Source organism: Giraffa tippelskirchi, chromosome 8 (assembly GCF_054371585.1).
Source record: "Giraffa tippelskirchi isolate mGirTip1 chromosome 8, T2T-mGirTip1v1.2.pri, whole genome shotgun sequence".
In the NCBI taxonomy this organism is placed as follows: domain Eukaryota; kingdom Metazoa; phylum Chordata; class Mammalia; order Artiodactyla; family Giraffidae; genus Giraffa; species Giraffa tippelskirchi.
In genome coordinates this window covers 31,154,174-31,175,378 of record NC_137282.1, presented here as the reverse complement: position 1 = coordinate 31,175,378, position 21,205 = coordinate 31,154,174, and the positions used below count along the sequence as shown (strand labels likewise).

Genomic DNA, 21,205 nt, shown 5'->3' with positions numbered 1-21,205 from the left:
CTGGTGCTGATTTTGAGAAAGTTTAGGTTTGGTCCTTTATTCATTATTTCTTGGTTTATTGCAGTGTTCTATTGTTCAGTATTTTTTCTTTTATTTTTTGCTTTCACAATTTGCTTTTCCCTTTACATAGGCAGACATGTTTGTGTTTGTTCTCCTAACCATGTGTCCGACCCCTTCCACCTTTAATTATGGAGGGTGAGGGGCTAATAGCTATTGTAGATGTATTTCCCTTCTAGAATCTGAACTGGCTTTTAAAATTTGTTTCCCTCCCTTAATTTATAAATATTTTAATCAATAATGTATCTGTTATTTCCCAAGTGAGCCCTGAGAAGCGTGTTTGATGGCCTCACACTAGCCATTCCAAGAGAACTGCCTCTCAAGCAGCTGACACCAGTGAGCCTAGCTAAGTTTTTACTCTCTCGAGTCCCTGTATTTTCAGGTTAGCCAGCAATGGCACACTCACTCCATCACTGAACCAATGAAATTGATGTCTTGTGCAAGTTCCCTCACTCCCTTTTGCTGAGCTTGCATTGCATTGCCGTTGCATATTCAGTCAGAAACTAGCCTGGAACAAAAATTCAGCCATCAGAGAAAAATACCGTCTGTCCTCAATGTTGTAATTGCACTTGATCAGCATCAGCTCTGCATCAATAATTAGACAAGGGTCCAATAATTATGTTGGCAATGAAACAATATAGTCAAAACTTCAGTTATTTCTGTGAAGTGACTGTCCAAGGGCTGAAAGCAATACTGCAGACTGACACTTCCCATTTACTTATAACATCACAGATGATTGAAAACTGTGTCCTTTGTATTGTTTGCAATATTCTCTTCTGGTTGTGGCCTCACAGACTAACTAAAGAACTATACTTGCTTTCATTGATGACATACTTGCTTTTAAAAATCTAATTAAAACTTTCTTTTTGGTCCTTAGGTAGAAAGATGGCTCTGCTGAGATAAGCTCTTAATTAATGCACTGAGAGCTTACGAGTCCCACCTCTCAACAGGAATGATTGACGTCCAAGGATACATAAATTACAGTAATTGAGCCCTGCCTCTACAGCCCAGACTTCCTACAGCCAACTCATCAGAGAAGCTAGGTAAGTAGACCAGCATAGAAAGTTATTGAAATATGTTCTTTGCTTTCCCAAAGGGTGAAAGAGAAACTTTCCAGACTGTTGCACATTTACTGTTACAGAAGGCAGGTCTTTTCTTCAGCTTTAAGGTTTTGTGTTGAAGTTGTTTTGTTTTTTTAATTATAAAAATTAGCATTTTAACATAGCCATTGAAATTTAAATAACCACATTCTCCGCAATTTTCAAACAGCAAAACTTACAAGCCAATTATAGTATGCAAAAATCACTTGGCATCATTTGTTGACATTAAATTGTGTTGCATAGCAACCAACACATATGCTTATGGAGGGATTGTTTGAAATCAAATCCAATTGTAGTCCTTGAGTTTGATTTTCAGAAATATGCCTAATTGTAAACACACCTAACTCCCAGCCTCACCAAAGACCCATACTGAAATATTTATTTTATGCTTATTTCATTCAGAAAGAAAGTTAAAAGTATTCTGAATCTCTAACTTTCAGAGACTCTAATAAACTATTTGGTATAATCTAAATAGTTTAATGTTCTAAAATAAAATTCAGGGACAGGGCTATTTGCTAAAATTGAAGACAATTGTACCATATTAGATGTCTTCATTTATATCTGATAGTTTTATTAACAGGTTTTTTAACTGTCTTAAAAATTATGGGAAAAGAACACACCTTCAACTATTGTCGAGGAAATATGAATAATACAGGATATTAAATTATTTACAATGTGTCGCTAAAATATATGTATTATTCGGATAAAATACAAATAGGGCTTGAGTTTTACTATGTAAAATTTTACAAGGCGAAAGTAAAGGAACAAAGACCACAAAGAAAACTAGATTAAGAAATGATTAAGCTTCACGGTGTTACACCAAAATGAATAGAGGCAGGAAAGGAAACAGTGGGAGCAGAAGGAAAAAAATACCAAACGTGCTGCACTGCAGCAGTAAGTTTTAGAAATAGCAGGTAAAATACTGAACTCAAACATTCAAAACCTCAGTACTGGCCGAAGTAGAGACGAAAATGATAGAAAGAAACGGGACTAGGTTCAGCATGATTTGGGGAACTATTCTGTCCTAGCAGAAAAATCAAAGAGAATATTTTTAAGACTTTGGATTCCTAAAACTTTAGGTGAACATGTTGCTCCCACACTTTCTCTCTTTCCACTTCAGTGCACTTTGCTGTGCCTACTGTTCCAAATTGTGAAAAATGTGGCACCCCACTTAAAAAGAAAACCATAAGATGGCTACATTTCTATCAAAATGGCTTTATTATTACCTGTGAGAAAACCTGAAGTGGAGAAAAATTGAGAGAGATCAGAAAATCCTGAGCTGATAATCTTGTAAAAAAAAATAAAATGCTTTTAACATCAAGACTGTCTCGCTAAGACTGAAATGGAATAAAGATGAACAGCTTCTTTACTTAGGTCCTTTTATGATTGGGTGGCTAGCAGGACCCGAATACAACGTATCAAGGCCATGGAAATCTATATAAGAGAGCATTTTCTATTTGACAAAAATTATGTAGGTGGAAGGATCAGGAAGCATGCCCTCAGATATCCTAAGTGTTTATTTTGATTTTCTGTTGTTATGTGATCAGACCACATTCCTTCACTACCTATTATGTACTGAGCAAGGTTTGGTACTTGAAGTGGCTTTGTGTGAAATTATGAGTGGAATGACCTAAATCTCTTCATCTCTCTTGAGAATTTATATCTTTAATAAATATGAAAAGGCAGTATTACTATGTGCTTCATTAGTCTCATATCTGTGGAAATATTTATTGGTAGAAAAAGTAACCATATGCTCATAAGTTGACAGAAAATTCTACTCGAATTCACATATTTTTTTAATGCAGTTAACAGGCAACTCAACATCCTTTCATTGCACTACATGGACCCTACCTTTGGATTTAAATTACTCAGAGGTCCCTGAGTTTGTATCAGCTTTTGTCTTCATCTGTGTTGGGTAATCAAAGTGCTGATGCCTGAGAGAAAATCCTAAGTCATTATGAGATGGGGCACAATCAGCACTGAGATGCCCAGGGCCACCTTGCCTGGAGTGGAGCCATGAATAGAATAGCCTACCACTCAAGCGAATAAAAGCAGCTGAACATGCACCGTCAGTTCCAAGTTTCCAATTACTACATTGCATCACCATCATACTGTTATTAGCCAATACATGAATGAACATAGCAAAAGACATGCTGGTCATCCTCTACCATTGCAATCTACAAAGAACCTCAGAAAACTCTTCTCCAGTCTTTGAAACAGACCACTTATCGTACAATTATTGCTTCAGTCACTTAATAGACTTCTTATACTATTTCTTCATTTAGAATTTATATAACTCTTTAGATGCAGGGCTGTTCACTTAACTGTGCATTTCATTATTCTCCTACTGTTTGATATCTGGGTTAACTTCTTGCTTATAACTTTAGTAACAACTTTAATGATCTTGAAGATTTGTTGATAAAATTTGTTACTTTTTTTTTTTAAAAAACAAGAGCATATTGAAAAAAAACAAGAAATGCCATATAACATCCTATAATATCCATGCTAATATCATTTTGTTATAATTTTAAATAACAAAAACTAACAGTGGTTAGGAAAAAAGACATTAAAAAATTACTCTCTGAAATAATTGCTAGTTATAATTTTTCTTCTATACAAATTCATATTCATTTAAATATCTACCTATCGTTTATGCAATCACTCAGTTATTCAGTGTTGCTTATATATCAAGCACTGTTTTTGGTGCTAGGGTTGTAACAGTAAGCAAAACAGATTTTTTTTTTTTAATTCTAGCTCTCATGGGGCTTATATTCTTATGTGGAGAAACGTAATAAAAAACAGAATAAGAGTGTAAGTGACTGTGTGTGAGAGAGAGAGAAAGAGAAAGGAGAAAGAAAGGGAAGTAAATACTTTGAAAAAATGCCAGGAAGGATTATTTGAAGGTGTTATTGAGAAAGTGATATTTAAGTAAAGACTTGAAGGAGCAGAGAAGGAGCCATATGAGTAGCTTGGATAAAGCTCCAAGTAGATAAGAATAGCACATGCAAAGGCCCTGATAAAAGATTTACCTGGTGGAGTAAAGTAGCACAAAGGAACTAAAAGAGCTGGAGTGCGCAGGAGTGTGGGTCAGAGTGGAAGAGCACCAGAGAATCATGGAGCTGGATATCACTAATAGATTTTAGCTTTTAATCCACGTAACATGGGAAGCTTTTAAGTGGTTTTGTTTTTCTGGAAGTGGAATATTGGATGATTTTGAGCAGAGAGATAAGGTGATCCTGATGTATGTTTTGAAAGGACATCCCTGGTTGCTCTGTTGAGAAGAGATTCAATAAAAGAAAGGGCAGAAGCAGGGACAGTAGTTATGAGACAACTATAGTAATCCAGATGAGAGATGGTGGCAATTTGGACCAGGATGGTGGAGGAGGCAGTGACAATGTGTGGTTTTACATTCCAACTATATTCTGAAGGTGGCACTGACAGAATTTGCGTGAGGTCTGAGATGGATGAGGTCTGCGATGTGGTGTCAACAAGAGTCAGCCACAGGTGACTCCAAACCAGAAGGATGGACTTGTAATTTATTAAGATGGGGAAAGTTGGTAAGGTTCTGTTTTGGACCCATCAAATTGGATATACCTCTTAGATGTCCAGTTGGAAATGTCAGGTACATGGCATAACACAAGAGTCTGTAGTTTAGGTCTTGCTTCAAGATAGGAATTAGCATATAAATGATATTTAAAGTCATGTACCTGGGTGAAATCACCCTGGAGCAATTGTGGGTAGAGAAAAAAAAAGAGGACACAGGGCTTAGACACAAGCACCTCAACATCAAGAAGTCAGGATTCTGAAGAGGGGAGAGACTGGAAAAGGGTGGTTTCCTGGAAAACACATGGAAGCCATTTGTAAAATGCTATCCTTATGCATAGGAACCTGAAGATGGATGGAATTAGCAATGTTAGGTCTTTGGTGGTATGGTGGTAGAATAAAATCTAATTGATGTTGGCTCAAGAGGGATGAGAAGAGAAAATGTGGAAGTAATCTGCACAGACCATCTTTGAAGGAGTCTTGCTATAAAATAGAAACAAACAAACAAACAAAACTAGATGGCAGCTATAATTAGAAGTTCTACTGTCCAAGGGGCTTCCCAGGTGGCTTAGAGATACAGAATCTGCCCGCCAGTGCAGGAGCCACAGGTTCAGTTCCTGGGTCAGGAAGATCCCATGGAAGAGGAACTAGCAACCCACTCTAGTACTCTTGTCTGGAGAACGTCATGGACAGAGGAGCCTGGCCAGCTAGAGTCCACGTGGTTGCAAAGAGTCGGACACAACTGAGCGACTGAGCATGAATGCATTTAGTTAGAAGGAGGAAGAAAGTTTTGTTTCTTTTGAGATAAAAGCACTAACAGCTTATAGTTATTAAAAATGACTCAATCAATAGAGGGAAATTGATGATGCAAGAAAGATGTGCTGGAGTTCTCCATATATAGGTGAGAGAATATCAGGCTTTATGCAAACGGGGAGGAAGGAGCCAGCAGAGAGAAGGTGGCATCAACAAGTGCAAATGCAGAAAGGTGGGAAGATGAGGGGAGAGCTTGTGGAGGATCTCTTCTAGCTTCTCTGTTTCATTTTAATGAAGTAGAAGCAAGGACATCAGCTGACACTGAGTATGGTGAAGGTCTGAAGATATAGGAGAGTGGGTGAAATTGTGATAGACTGGAGTGTGAATAGAGTGCGAAAATAGTACAAGAACCACGAAGCATGAAGGTTGCCAGGAGGTTAGTGGTCAGCAATTTAGGGTAAGACCACTGTGTAGGGTTGCATGTTTTTGTTTACCATATTCAGTTGTACAAGTACCTGTATAGAGTAGGCAGTGTTGGTGTAACAGTGGTTAAAATTTTGCCAGGGGAATATCAACAAACTAAGGAGGGCAGATGAGTTCATGCATTTATGTTTGTTTCCAGATTTGCATTGATCTTGCTTATCATTTCTTCCCCAGTACCAAGCTCTTTTAATTATAGTAGCACTTGGGATATATATTGCAATATGATATATGATACCACCAGGTGTTGTTCATTGCTCCTTCCTGCGGATTCTTCTAGCAATTTGTGAATACTTAGTCATTAACCTAAAAACTTTATTATCACTTTATCACATTAAAAAACTCCAGTTGACTTTTAAATTTTTGTTGAGCTACTGTCAGCTTCATAGACTTCAGGAAAATTCATACCTTTATACTATACAATATTCTTATTCACATCCTTACTGGCTTTATCATTTGCTCATTCTCTTCTGAGGTCTTCAGTAGAGTTTTACAGTTTCTTATATAGGCCCTACACATTATTTCTTTTATAAGTACATGCACATATGCATCATCCCTGATGTTTTCTTGATAAATAATAGAATGACAGGGAATTCTCTGGCACTCCAGTGTTTAGGGTTCCACGATTCCACTGTAGAAGGTACAGGTTTGATCCCTGGTCAGAGAACTAAGATTCCTCATGCTGTGAGGGGTGGCCAAAAAGAAAAAAAAAAAAAAAAATAGAACAGAGAAAAGAAACTATTATACTCAGAAGCCATCAGATTCATTCATTAATTTGCTCGATAGATATTGGACTATTTCAATATTTAAATTGCTAATTCAAAACATCTGATATTTTGCCTATGTTTTTGTGAGTGGCAATTTGTACAAGAGTCAAAAGGTAAGTAAAGAAACAGATTTTTCTTATTTTCATAGGTAGATGTACCTAAAGTGAGCATCCTCATTTCATAAAATGAGTAAGTTGTAAAAATAAAATATGCTAGGTTGGATAATCATCTATAATGTTAACAGTCCAATTGCTTGTCATGTAGAGGAAGGTTGTGCTTTAATTAAGCAATAAGACATGACAGGATGTGAATTATGGAGTAATAATTCTTGTCTACTGTATTGTTAGACAAAAGGCCAAGGGCCAGGTGTCACTGCATATACCGTGCATAAATTATTACACTGTAATTTAAACCTAGAACATTGTAGAATATATTCTAAAATATTTTTCAAATAACTTGGCAAAACGAGAAATGTAAGTTGGATATATTTCTTAGATTCTATGTTAGAGGACCTCAGCTTCAATGCTGAAAGATCAAAAACCTAAAGGAAAGCATTTATTTGGGGGTAAAAATAAAGCAGGAAAAGACAGCAAAGTTAGCTTCATAGTTGATTACTCTCTAACCAGTATTTTTATATAGGAGATTCCTGGGAAGATGATACATTGACTTCTTTATGATTAGGGAAAAGTGGTCAGAGCTAAATTTTGAAAAATTTTAAGAGGAATCCTTTTAGGCTTTATTTTTCCTTCACAAAGCAATGCTAACTAACAAATAATTCTTAACAGAAACCCTCCAGAAAAACATGTATCTTCCTGAAAGAACCTGGCAAAGGGTAGAACAATTTAACAGAATTTTGGGTCCTTTTCAAATCAGTGGGATTTGTAATCCTAACACTTTCCCCCCTTAACATACCATTTTGAAAGTCCTCTTTTGTAAAGACATTAAAACAGATCTCTTATCACAAGAAAACACATTGTTTGAAATACCACTTTTTTTAAAAAAAAGGAAAACTCATTTTTGCCCATTCAAAAGAAAAATGTTTGAGGGTGAGTATGTGATTGTAATAAAGAGAAAGTCTAGTTGCTTTTCATCTGCAGAGCACTCTGATGAGCAGTGTTTCAAAAGATGGTTTCTTTTTAAAGTTATTATAGTTTTGTGCTTTCATTGCCAAGATTGTATACTTTTAAGATGGTGATGTATTAACAAGTTTGACTTCTTTTGTGAATATCACAAGATAAAAGTTATATATTACAACCTTGGATCATTAATTTTGTCTCAGGGTCTCCTTTAATTACTACATTTTGTCACCAAATTTGACCTCTTTTCTAGAAATGGGGAAACCAAAGAGAGCTTAACACAACAGATCAAGTATAAAATATATTTAAAGGATCTAGAGAAACACCCACCTGCCCAAAATATGTCTCAATGTCTTATGATAGGGCCATTGATTATTTACAATTCTGGATTAGTGTTTTAGTCTTGAATATTCCCTTATTAAAATTAAACCTCTTCCAAGTCAGTGACACAGAACCCAGTTATCAGGTATTAATACATCAGTTGGTCTCTTTGCTGAAGTGATAGATTTAGGCTGTAGATTTGCTCTCATTCATAACAGAAAACAGGGATGAAATGAGACGAAAGAAGGAAATGGTTCTATGCATATGAGGTTTCCAGCCCTGAAACTTGAGCTAGATGTTATTATGACAGTCCTTAGCTACTGAAAGGTCATTTGAAAACATACAAATTTCATGGTCAGAGGTTAGAAGAACTCAGAGAAGAGGGAGAATGATGAGTTCTTTATGCAAGAATGAATCATGTCTGATTTGGTGACTAATATGTGTCTTAAATGATGAAAAAGGTAGGGAAAACCAAAGAAAATTTATTTTTAATACTTAATGGATTTACCCATTCTATGACTTGTTTTAGATCCATGGGTCTACCACAACAACTAAAGAAACCATTTTTAGCACTTTTTACTCATTTCTGTTTCACTGAAATAGGCATGGTTGACTTTTCTACTCAGTGGCTCCCAACAGACCCTTTTCTGGACTTATAGTTCAGTAGGATTTTACTCCAAAATTCTTAGGGAGTGGGAGACTATAACTCTCTTTGACTTCTTCTCCAAGATTTATTATGTCAGTTTTGGACAACCCACATGACAGGTAATTTTTAGAAATTTAACAGAAACTTGTAGAATTATCCTTAGAAAACCATGATATAAAAGTATGCTGTTAGCTTGGAACAAGGTCAGTATGTAACAAGGCTAAATAAAAAACATCCATGCATTTTTAGAAAAGGATTATCAGTTACTTTGTTTTCATTTTTATACTAGTGTATCCTTGATTTAGGTCCTACTAACCTCTACAGAGACATAATCACTTTAAGACATTTTAGAATGTAATATGTTGTAAAAGAAATCATTTCACAGGTTGGTTGTTGGCTGGGTCTATGTGCACACGTGCTAAGTCACTTCAGTCGTGTCTGACTCTTTGCAACCCTATGGACTATATTCAGCAGGCTCCTCTGTCTCTGGGATTCTCCAGGCAAGAATAGTGGAGTGGGTTGCTATTTCCTCTTTCAAGGTATCTTCCTGACTCAGGGATTGAATCAGCATCTCTTATGTCTCCAACATTGGCAGGCAGGTTCCTTACCACTAGTGTCACCTGGAAAGCCCAACCATGCCTAAGCGTTAACTGGTCATATCACTCAATAGAGAGATAAAAATCTCTTTTTAGAGGCTTATGTTTATTAGGATAAATTATTAGCATGAATTTTGTGGAAAGATTGATACTACGTATTCAACGTAATTCTATCAATATTAACAATAACTGCAGGGTTGGTGCTAATTTCTGGATTAAGAAATACAGGTTTATAGAGATGCTCAGTAAGAGGCAGTTCCGATCTTCTAACACAAGACCATGATTTGAAAAAAAATCATTTTCAGTGAATCATAGTGTCTTCTGCAGAACTTAAGAGTCAGAATTGTTTTTTAAATATGGAATTTAGTCATCACGAAGTTCTTCTTAAAAAATCTGACGTTTTCCTGTGATCCAGGACTATTAAGTTTCTTCCATTTTCCATTCTTAGAACTCTCTCCTTGTATATTGTTATGAACTTCCATTCTGCTCCAGAATCCATTACACATATTCAAAAGCATAACAGCAGAAATAAGCTCTGGAAAAAGTAACAACCATGAGCACCAGCCTTGTCACACCAAAGACTGACAGTCAATTCTACAAAAAGGACCCCATGATCCTAGCCATGAAGCAAGATCCTACTTTTCCCTTCATCCAAGTTTGGTTTCCTTCCATTAAATTAATTAGTATCACACACTGTTTGCTGCAATGGGTTGAGAGTTTTGATTTAGTACTGCTGTCATGATCATTTGGGATTAAAAAATACAAAAATACTGACCTGTAAATAAAGGTCAGATAGAAAAGACCCAAAGTTAGCACCATAATAACATTCATGTTCAAGTGTTAGTGTATCTGTTTAGGTGTGTCTATGTGTTTTTTGTAATCCATCAACTTGACTCATGTATCATTGCAAACATGATTTTCCTGCTTTTTGTTTCAATTTGTTTCACCAAAGTTGCTGTTTTTAAAGTCTTTGGCTTAAAAGCAGCAGCCTGGACTCATATTCCTAATTTCTTTCCTATTTAGGCAGTTGGTTTTGATATTCCCAATCTCAGGCTGTACCCAACCATAATTCACTCCGTTGTAGCAGCTCAGCAGACACAAGTCCTCATTTCTGACAAGGTCATTCATCATATAAGTTGTTGAATTCCTTTTTACTACATTTGGATTTAAAGCGGAATGTAGGTACCAATCAGGACCAAAGTACAGAAAATAATACTTATTATCTCAAACTACAATGACATTGTTTTATTTTTTTGGAGTGAGAATTATGAGCAACACACTCCAGTTTTATCTTCTCAAACCCCTGCTGTATAGACAGCCTAGAACAGAGAGTAAAATTATGAAAAAATAAAGTCAACAGTTGCTAGAAATTTCTGTTTTTGCTTCCAAAATAGAAAAAAAAAATCATATCTTTTAAAAATTGTCACATGCAATATATAACCAAGCTTTAAAAAAAAAAAAAAAAGAGTACTAAAAAATAAGAAACTAAAAATAACTGAGTGGTAATTTAATAACTGTCAAGACTCATTCCATCTGCTGGAAAGAGTTTAAAACCTTTACCTGCTGCCGCTCACATGATCAAGATATCAAGATTGAGAGTTCAGAGCCGAAAGCTAACATCTGATGTGGAAGTATGTGATCCAATTCATCTGTAAGTGCATTTTTCTGCTTAATAATGTTACACTATCTGTTGAAAGGAAATAAGAATCCCCAAGTTTTGAAGTGTAAGAAAATAAGACACAAAGGACAGAAAAGAACTAAAATATATCTGTGTACAGCTAGCTGTTGGGACACCTGAAAGTAAGCACGTGCACCTCGCCCTCTGCGGACTAGTTTGGGTGTTCTTCACACAGGGATCCTTTGACAGTGAGGAGTGATTGGAATCCTATATAATAGGCCACTGTCAAAGCATAAAAGAGAATAATATCTCCCCCATGAAAGTGAGAGCAGAGACAACCTCTGCCGTTGACTCCTCTCTCGGATTCCCCTCCCAACTCTCCATAATTCAAAACAGACAGGCAGCAGGCTGTACAGATGGAGAGGCAACAGCCAGAGTCCGTGTGGAGCCTTATAGATCTGGCTAGTTGTCTAGTTAACAGTCAGCTATTGTTGGATAATACCCACAGTTGTGTTACAAAAATGAGAAAAAAGATGGATTTATCCTGAGTTCATATACAAAAGTATTTGTACAGGTTGGGGCTTGGGTCAAAGCCATTTTTCTTACCTGCAGACAGCTTGTGGATGACTCGGGCTGACTTTCTTTGCAATCAGCAGCAAACAGACTCTGTTCAAATAATACTGTGGGTCATACTATAAGCGGCATACTCCACTATCGTATGTCCCAGAAAGAAACGTTTTAGGCATTAGTTATTATTTTCATGGAGTTCTGTTTTTGGCCTTGAAAAGGCGGAGGGCAGAGAGATTTAGAAATAGCCTTGCCTGTCATACCATCACGAGGTACCAAGGGGGCAATGTGTTACCTATCAGTTCAGTTCAGTTGCTCAATCCTGTCAGACTGTTTGCGACCCCATGGACTGCAGCACACCAGGCCTCCCTATCCATCACCTATTCCTGGAGTTTACTCAAACTGATGCCCATTGAGTCGTGATGTCATCCAAACTTCTTATCCTTTGTCGTCCCCTTATCTTCCCACCTTCAATCTTTCCCAGCATCAGGGTCTTTTCCACTGAGTCAGTTCTTCGCATCAGGTGGTCAAAGTATTGGAGTTTCAGCTTCAGCATCAGTCCTTTCAGTGAATATTCTGATTTCCTTTAGGATGGACTGGTTGGATCTTCTTGCAGTCCAAGGGACTCTCAAGAGTCTTCTCCAACACCACAGTTCAAAAGCATCAATTCTTTGCCACTCAGCTTTCCTTATGGTCCAACTCTCACATCCATACATGATTCCTGGAAAAACAATAGCCTTGACTAGACAGCTCTTTGTTGGCAAAGTAATATCTCTGCCTTTTAATATGCTGGCTAGACTGGTAACTTTTCTTCCAAGGAGCAAGCGTCTTTGAATTTCATGGCTGCAGTCACCATCTGTAGTGATTGGGGAGCACAAAAAATAAAGTCTTGTCACTGTTTCCATTGCTTCCCCATCTATTTGCCATGAAATGATGGGACCAGATGCCATGATCTTAGTTTTCTGAATGTTGAGTTTAAAGCCACCATTTTCACTCTCCTCTTTCACTTTCATCAAAAGGCTCTTTAGTTCTTCTTCGCTTTCTGAAATGGGGATGTCATCTGCATATCTGAGGTTATTGATTTTTCTCCCAGCAATCTTGATTCCAGCTTGTGCTTCATCAAGCCCAACTTTTCTCATGATGTAATCTGCATATAAGTTAAATGAACAGGAAAACAATATACACTCTTGACGTACGCTTTTCCTGATTTGGAACCAGTCTATTGTTCCATGTCCTGTTCTAACTGTTGCTTCCTGACCTGCATACCAATTTCTCAGGAGGCAGGTCAGGTGGTCTGATATTCCCATCTCTTTCAGAATTTTCCAGTTTATTGTGATAAAGGCTTTGGCAAAGTCAATAAAGCAGAAGTAGATGTTTTTCTGGAATTCTCTTGCTTTTTCGATGATCCAGCAGATGTTGGCAATTTGATCTCTGGTTCCTCTGCCTTTTCTAAATCCAGCTTGAATATCTGGAAGTTCATGGTTCACATACTGTTGAAGCCTGTCTTGGAGAATTTTGAGCATTACTTTGCTAGCATGTGAGATGAGTACAATTTTGCAGTAGTTTGAGCATTCTTTGGCATTGCTTTTCTTTGGGATTGGGATGAAAACTGACCTTTTCCAGTCCTGTGGCCACTGCTGAGTTTTCCAAATTTGCTGGCATATTGAGTACAGCACTTTCACAGCATCATCTTTTAGGATTTGAAACAGCTCAACTGGAGCTCCATCACTTCCAATAGCTTTGTTAGTAGTGATGCTTCTTAAGGCCCACTTCACTTCACATTCAAGGATGTCTGGCTCTAAGTGAGTGATCACACCATTGTGATTATCTGGGTCGTGAAGATCTTTTTTGTACAGTTCTTCTGTGTATTCTTGCCACCTCTTCTTAATATCTTCTGCTTCTGTTAGGTTCATACCATTTCAGTCCTTTATTGTGCCCATCTTTCCATGAAATGTTTCCTTGGTATCTCTAATTTTCTTGAGGAGATCTCTAGTTTTTCCCATTCTATTGTTTTCCTCTATTTCTTTGCATTGATCGCTGAGGAAGGCTTTCTTATCTCTCCTTGCTATTCTTTGGAACTCTGCATTCAATGGGAACTCTGCATTCAAATGGGTATATCTTTTCTTCTCTCCTTTGCCTTTTGTTTCTCTTCTTTTCACAGCTATTTGTAAGCCTCCTCAGACAACCATTTTGCCTTTTTGCATTGCCTTTTCTTGGGGATGCTCTTGATCCCTGCCTCCTGTACAATATTACAAACCTCATCCATAGTTCTTCAGGCACTCTATCAGATCTAATCCCTTGAATCTATTTCTCACTCCCACTGTGTAATCATAAGGGATTTGATTTAGGTTGTACCTGAATGGTCTAGTGGTTTTCCCTACTTTGTTCAATTTAAGTCTGTATTTAGCAATAAAGAGTTCATGATCTGAGCCACAGTCAGCTCCCCGTCTTCTTTTGCTGACTGTATAGAGCTTCTCCGAGAGGGGCTAGGCCGGGCCGGGGGCTGGGGGTGGCGGCCGAGAGGGCCTAGGCCGGGCCGGGGGCTGGGGGCGGCGGCCGACAGGGGCTAGGCCGGGCTGGGGTTTGGGGGCTGGCGGCGGCTGCGGCGAGAGGAATTACCCAAGGCCCAAGGTAAGAGAACCCAAGTAAGACGGTAAGTGTTGCGAGAGGGCATCAGAGGGCAGACACACTGAAACTAGACTTACAGAAAACTAGCTAATCTGATCACACGGACCACAGCCTTGTCTATCTCAGTAAAACTAAGCCATGCCGTGTGGGGCCACCCAAGATGGATGGGTCATGGTGGAGAGGTCTGACAGAATGTGGTCCACTGGAGAAGGGCATGGCAACCCACTTCAGTATTCTTGCCTTGAGAACCCCATGAACAGTATGAAAAGGCAAAAAGATAGGACACTGAAAGATGAACTCCCCAGGTCAGTAGGTGCCCAATATACTAATGGAGATCAGTGGAGAAATAACTCCAGAAAGAATGATGGGATGGAGCTAAAGCAAAAACGATACCCAACTGTGGATGTGACTGGTGATAGACGCAAAGTCCGATGCTGTAAAGAGCAATATTGCATAGGAACCTGGAATGTTAGGTCCATGAATCAAGGCAAATTGGAAGTGGTCAAACAGGAGATGGCAAGAGTGAACGTCGACATTCTAGGAATCAGCTAACTAAGATGGACTGGAATGGGTGAATTTAACTCAGATGACCATTATATCTACTACTGTGGGCAGGAATCCCTTAGAAGAAATGGAGTAGCCATCATGGTCAACAAAAGAGTCCAAAATGCAGTACTTGGATGCAATCTCAAAAACGATAGAATGATCTCTGTTCATTTCCAAGGCAAACCATTCAATATCATGGTAATCCAAGTCTATGCCCTGACCAGTAACGCTGAAGAAGCTGAAGTCGAATGATTCTATGAAGACCTACGATACCTTCTAGAACTAACACCCAAAAAAGATGTCCTTTTCATTATAGGGGACTGGAATGCAAAAGTAGGAAGTCAAGAAACACCTGGCGTAACAGACAAGTTTGGCCTTGGAGTACAAAATGAAGCAGGGCAAAGGCTAATAGAGTTTTGCCACAAGGATGCACTGGTAATACAAAACACCCTATGACAACAACACAAGAGAAGACTCTACACGTGGACATCACCAGATGGTCAACACTGAAATCAGATTGATTATATTCTTTGCAGCCAAAGATGGAGAAGCCCTATACAGTCAGCAAAAACAAGACCAGGAGCAGACTGTGGCTCAGATCATGAACTGCTTATTGCCAAATTCAGACTTAAATTGAAGAAAGTAGAAAAACCACTAGACCATTCAGATATGACCTAGATCAAATTCCTTATGAGTATACAGTGGAAGTGACAAATAGATTTAAGGGACTAGACCTGATAGACAGAGTGCCTGATGAACTATGGACAGAGGTTCGTGACATTGTACAGGAGACAGGGATCAAGAAAATCCCCATGGAAAACAAATGCAAAAAAGCAAAATGGCTTCCTGAGGAGGCCTTACAGATAGCTGGGAAGAGAAGAGAAGCGAAAAGCAAAGGAGAAAAGGAAAGGTATTCCCATCTGAATGTAGAGTTCCAGAGAATAGCAAGGAGAGATAAGAAAGCCTCCCTCAGCGATCAGTGCAAAGAAATAGAGGAAAACAACAGATTGGGAAAGACTAGAGATCTCTTCAAGAAAATTAGAGATACCAAAGGAACATTTCATGCAAAGATGGGCTCGATAAAGGCAAGAAATGGTATGAACCTAACAGAAGCAGAAGATATTAAGAAGAGGTGGCAAGAATACACAGAAGAACTGTACAAAAAAGATCTTCACGACCCAGATAATCACGATGGTGTGATCACTCACCTAGAGCCAGACATCCTGGAATGTGAAGTCAAGTTGGCCTTAGAAAGCATCACTACAAACAAAGCTAGTGGAGGTGATGGAATTCCAGTTGAGCTATTTCAAGTCCTCAAAGGTGATGCTGTGAAAGTGCTGCACTCGATGTGCCAGCAAATTTGGAAAACTCAGCAGTGGCCACAGGACTGGAAGAGGTCAGTTTTTGTTCCAATCCCAAAGAAAGGCAATGCCAAAGAATGCTCAAACTACTGCACAATTGCACTCATCTCACACCTTATGTAAAGTAATGCTCAAAATTCTCCAAGCCAGGCTTCAGCAATACGTGAACCGTGAACTTCCAGATGTTCAAGCTGATTTTAGAAAAGGCAGAGGAACCAGAGATCAAATTGCCAATATCTGCTGGATCATCAAAAAAGCAAGAGAGTTCCAGAAAAACATCTATTTCTGCTTTATTGACTATGCCAAAGCCTTTGACTGTGTGGATCACAATAAACTGTGGAAAATTCTGAAAGAGATGGGAATACCAGACCATCTGACCCGTCTCTTGAGAAACCTGCATGCAGGTCAGGAAGCAACAGTTAGAACAGGACTTGGAACAACAGACTGGTTCCAAATAGAAAAAGGAGTCCGTCAAGGCTGTATATTGTCACGCTGCTTATTTAACTTATATGCAGAGTACATCATGAGAAACGCTGGGCTGGAAGAAACACAAGCTGGAATCAAGATTGCCAGGAGAAATATCAATAACCTCTGATATGCGGATGAGACCACCCTTATGGCAGAAAGTGAAGAAGAACTAAAGAGCCTCTTGATGAAGGTGAAGGAGGAGAGTGAAAAAGTTGGCTTAAAGCTCAACGTTCAGAAGACTAAGATCATGGCATCTGGTCCCATCACTCCATGGGAAATAGATGGGGAAACAGTGTCAGACTTTATTTTTTTGGGCTCCAAAATCACTGCTGTTGGTGATTGCAGCCATGAAATTAAAAGACGCTTACTCCTTGGAAGGAAGGTTATGGCCAACCTAGATAGCATATTTAAAAGCAGAGACATTACTTTGCCAACAAAAGTCCATCTAGTCAAGGCTATGGTTTTTCCAGTGGTCATGTATGGATGTGAGAGTTGGACGGTGAAGAAAGCTGAGCGCCGAAGAATTGATACTTTTGAACTGTGGTGTTGGAGAAGACTCTTGAGAGTCCCTTGGACTGCAAGGAAATCCAATGAATCCATCCTAAAAGAGATCAATCCTGGTGTTCATTGGAAGGTCTGATGTTGAAGCTGAAACTCCAATACTTTGGCCACCTCAAGCGAAGGGTTGACTCATCGGAAAAGACCCTAATGCTGGGTAGGATTGGGGGTAGGAGGAGAAGGGGACGACAGAGGATGAGATGGTTGGATGGCATAACCTACTCGATGTACATGGGTTTGGGTAGACTCCGGGAGTTGGTGATGGACAGAGAGGCTTGGCGTGCTGCAATTCATGGGGTCGCAAAGAGTCGGACACGACTGAGCGACTGAACTGAACTGAACTGATAGAGCTTCTCCATCTTTGGCTGCAAAGAATATAATCAATCTGATTTCAGTATTGACCTTCTGGTGATGTCCATGTGTAGAGTCTTCTCTTGTGTTGTTGGAAGAGGGTGTTTTCTATGACCAGTGCATTCTCTTGGCCTGTATTAGCTTTTGCCTTCTTTAAACTCTGTTAGCCTTTGCCCTGCTTCATTCTGTACTCAAAGGCCAAATTTGCCTGTTATTCCAGGTATTTCTTGACTTCCTACTTTTTCATTCCAGTCCCCTATAATGAAAAGGACATCTTTTTTGGGTGTAGCAGTCACTGCCCCAGCATCTACTGTCTTCCTGGGGTTTGTGTTACCTATACGTTCATCAAAATAATGGCCCGGGGCTCCTTGGCCAGCAGGCAACACCTAGGAATGCTCTTCAGCTAATGGAATTTGGGGTGTTAATGAGGCTTGATTCATTTATGTAGTGAAATGATGTGAGAAAAGGAAGCAGCCATATAAAATTGACAAGCGTATTCCTTGTAAAACACTTTTTATAGACATAGTTATGTTGGCAGATGTTGAAGCTATCCTTAAAGCTATAAATCAGTTTACTGATCACAAATCTTCAATCCAGTGACCAACAATCACAATAGTTATTTGACAAGAGCAAACTTGAAGTTATCTGTGCTAACTTTAACAAAATACAAGGGATAACATTTTATTATTTATTGAATGCCTACTATTTGCAAGTAGTGTGTTCTGTAGATTCAGTAATTTGCATATATGTGTATTGAGATAAGCATGCACACACGTAAAAATTGTAGTCTTGTTCTCAATTTGCTTATAATACAATAGAGAGAAGATTTATGCAAAGTAAGCCAGTTTTGTAAGAAAAGTACAAATAACAAGCTTTAGAAAGATCAATAAAGAGAGAACGTATTTGGGTAGAGAAAGGAAAAGACATTTCATGGATAAGAAAGATTGAGAAATATACCATCAAAAGACAAATAACATTTCAAGTAGTAAAGAAGGGAAGGACATTCCGAAAGGAAGTGGTTAACAAAGGAATCACATGGGAATTTATCAAATGTGTTTAATAATTACTAAGCCAGTCTCCAATCTGGGTAGAATATGAGGCTTGTAATTGAGAGATGGTTAAAGTAAAGTGAAAGATGGAAAGGTAGGCAGGACCAGATTCTGCAGGGCCATGGATGGCAGGCAAACATGATTACAGTCAAGATTTTATTTCATAACTGGATAATTGTAAAGAATTTCTACTTGTCCCATAGCTATCCAGGGCTGATATGTTTCTCCCATTATTAGCTAAGACTTTTCATTGATCTTACTTGCAATCCCAGAAAACTGACACGTTAATGTATATGGCCCAAAGGATTACCCTAATCTTGATGTTTGTTACTTTTCCAAAGGGACTGTCAAGATTTTGTATTTTATTGGATTTTAGAAAGTCCAATCTCAGGTGCAACCTTGAGTGTCCTCTGGTTGCCAGTGTATGCTTCCTGGTTTCTCCTGCCTCAGATTTCAGGTGCAGCTCACTGACAGTTGTTTGGAAAATTCTATTGTTCAGGTGCCAGTAAATTAGGGTGACGATGTCCTTGGCATTTCCCCACATCCCAGATACCTGGTTATGTTCCTTGCTTTTTATTCTGATGCTAATTAAAAGGGAGAAAGAAACAGTTCATCCTAATCTTATGCCTAGTTCTTTGCAGTTATTTACATTCAGCTCATTAGTTTGTTTTATTGTGACCTTTCTTACGTTTTTGAAATTATTAGTTTCATGAAGATTCTTTCCTTTTTTATCATTTTCTGTAAAAAAAAAAAAAAGTCAATAAAATATAAATGAAGAAGTGATTTTCCTGGTATGATTCTAGGAAAGGAACTCAGATTGTTCTGGTCATCAATCATTTTGTTGAATAGTAAGAAGTTTGAGTCAGCCAATTAAAAAAAAATTGAAAACATAGACAATGCCAGATGGCTTGAATCTAAACATAAAAAGTTGAAGTGGCCATTCAGAAATCAGACCAAATATTTACAGTCTTTATCAGTGTATGTGGCCAAAATCCAACAACTTTTAACCCACACATGTATTCCAAAAGATATACTCTGGCATCTGCTTCCAGCATCAATGCCCAAAACTCTATTACTTTAACCTTTGTGAGGTTCTCCCCTGCCCCACTGGTCCCCTGAGGACTGTTGTGAGGATAGACTACAGAATCTGAAAGCACGTGGTCAATCCAGGTCTGATGGATGACTCTGATGCTAGTAGTGTTGGCAAGACTGGCTGGATTTCTCTCCTTTGTGGTGGAGAAATATCGTGCAAGCTCTTACTTGACTGAGTGAAAAGCAGACCAGTTGTCATCTCTGGTGTTTATCAGCCCATCAGCTGCAGTTGAGACCTTTCTTGGGAAATACATGATGACACACCGAATATCTACCTACTCCTCAGTGAGTGCTTCTGTGCCAGAGGAGTTGGCCCTGGATCAAGACGAGGAGCTTAGATCAGGAAAAGGAATCAATGGGCATAAGGGTCTCCCAAACGAAGGGGAGACTGGGGAAGGAGTAACTAATAGCTTTCCCCATATGCTTTCTCTAGTCAAGAGTGAAATAAATCAGAAAGAGGAAAACAGGCATCATATATTAATGCAGATATGTGGAATGTAGAAAAATGGTACAGATGAACCTATCTGCAAAGCAGAAATAGAGACAGATATAAGAGAACAAACGCATGGACACTAAGGGGAGGATGGTAAGATGGGCTAAACTGGGAAAGGGAGGTTGAAATATATACAGTATTATGTGTATAAAATAGATAACCAGTGAGAACCAATGTAAAGCACAGGGAACTCTGCTCAAAGCTCTGTGGTGACTTAAATGAGAAGGAAATCCAAAAAAAGGAGGGTTATATGTAAACATATAACTGATTCATTTTGCTTATGCTGTAGCAGAGACTAACACAATACTGTAAAGCAACTATACAACAATTACATTTTTTTAAAAAAAGAAATAACCAGTTTTCTTCTGCCCAGTTCTCCTGGTAAAACAAAAGAAATCCTCCCTGTCTTCTTTCCAGCACCATAAATGAGGAAAGCAGCTACAGTTTGAAGGGGCAGAGGGAGAGTTTCATTTGGATCTGGTTCCTAAATGATATATTTCAGGATTACTTCTTTAGCAAATAGATAAAATTCTCTGATTTTATTAAAAAAAAAAAAAAAAGAATAAATATATAGCTCATCACTCTCTTTAAAAAAAAAAAAAAAACAGTGGAAGCCTAAGAAGCAAGTGCTGTAGGAAGGGTAAAATTGCCTGCTGTGTGTTTCAAGGTGGTCTGTGCAGGCCAACAGGAGTAATAGGAATGATTAAACCCTGTCGAATGGGGTTAGATCTGGAGCTTTCTTGCCTCGTGACAGGCTGTGACAGTCAAGTGGCACTGAGGCAGAACAAACGACAGTGGCAGTTTGCTGTGAGCAGTGCAACTGTCAAAACTGCTGTCCAGAAGCGAATGTTGGGGATAACAACCAGCAAAGTTTGCAACCTGACGACTCAAATGCTGATGGCCACGATGTCTTCACAGTAAACTCCAGGTTATAGTTGCCGCCTGGGGCTTTCCACTCTCATGCTCAGGACTGCCAGCTCTTCCTGTGCTCCTGTGCTCTGGGTATGGTCAATTTCTGTATTATAACAAAGCCTACCTTCCTTGGGAAAGCACTCACTCATCCTTGCATGACCCACATGGAAACGCTCATACTCATACACTAGCACGTAAGCCACACATATGGAGTTTATCATGT

The 21,205-nt window shown here is 38.6% G+C and overlaps 1 protein-coding gene across 1 annotated transcript in view; it reads left to right on the top strand.

Annotated features, from left to right (window-relative positions):
• The window catches only part of TENM3 (teneurin transmembrane protein 3), a 1,016,736-nt gene that overhangs the window by 21,406 nt on the left and 974,125 nt on the right, over window positions 1-21,205 (top strand). The window contains exon 2 of the mRNA XM_081521959.1: window positions 935-1,100. The gene's annotated coding sequence lies outside the window, so the exon portion shown is untranslated. The remainder of the gene's footprint in view (window positions 1-934; window positions 1,101-21,205) is intronic.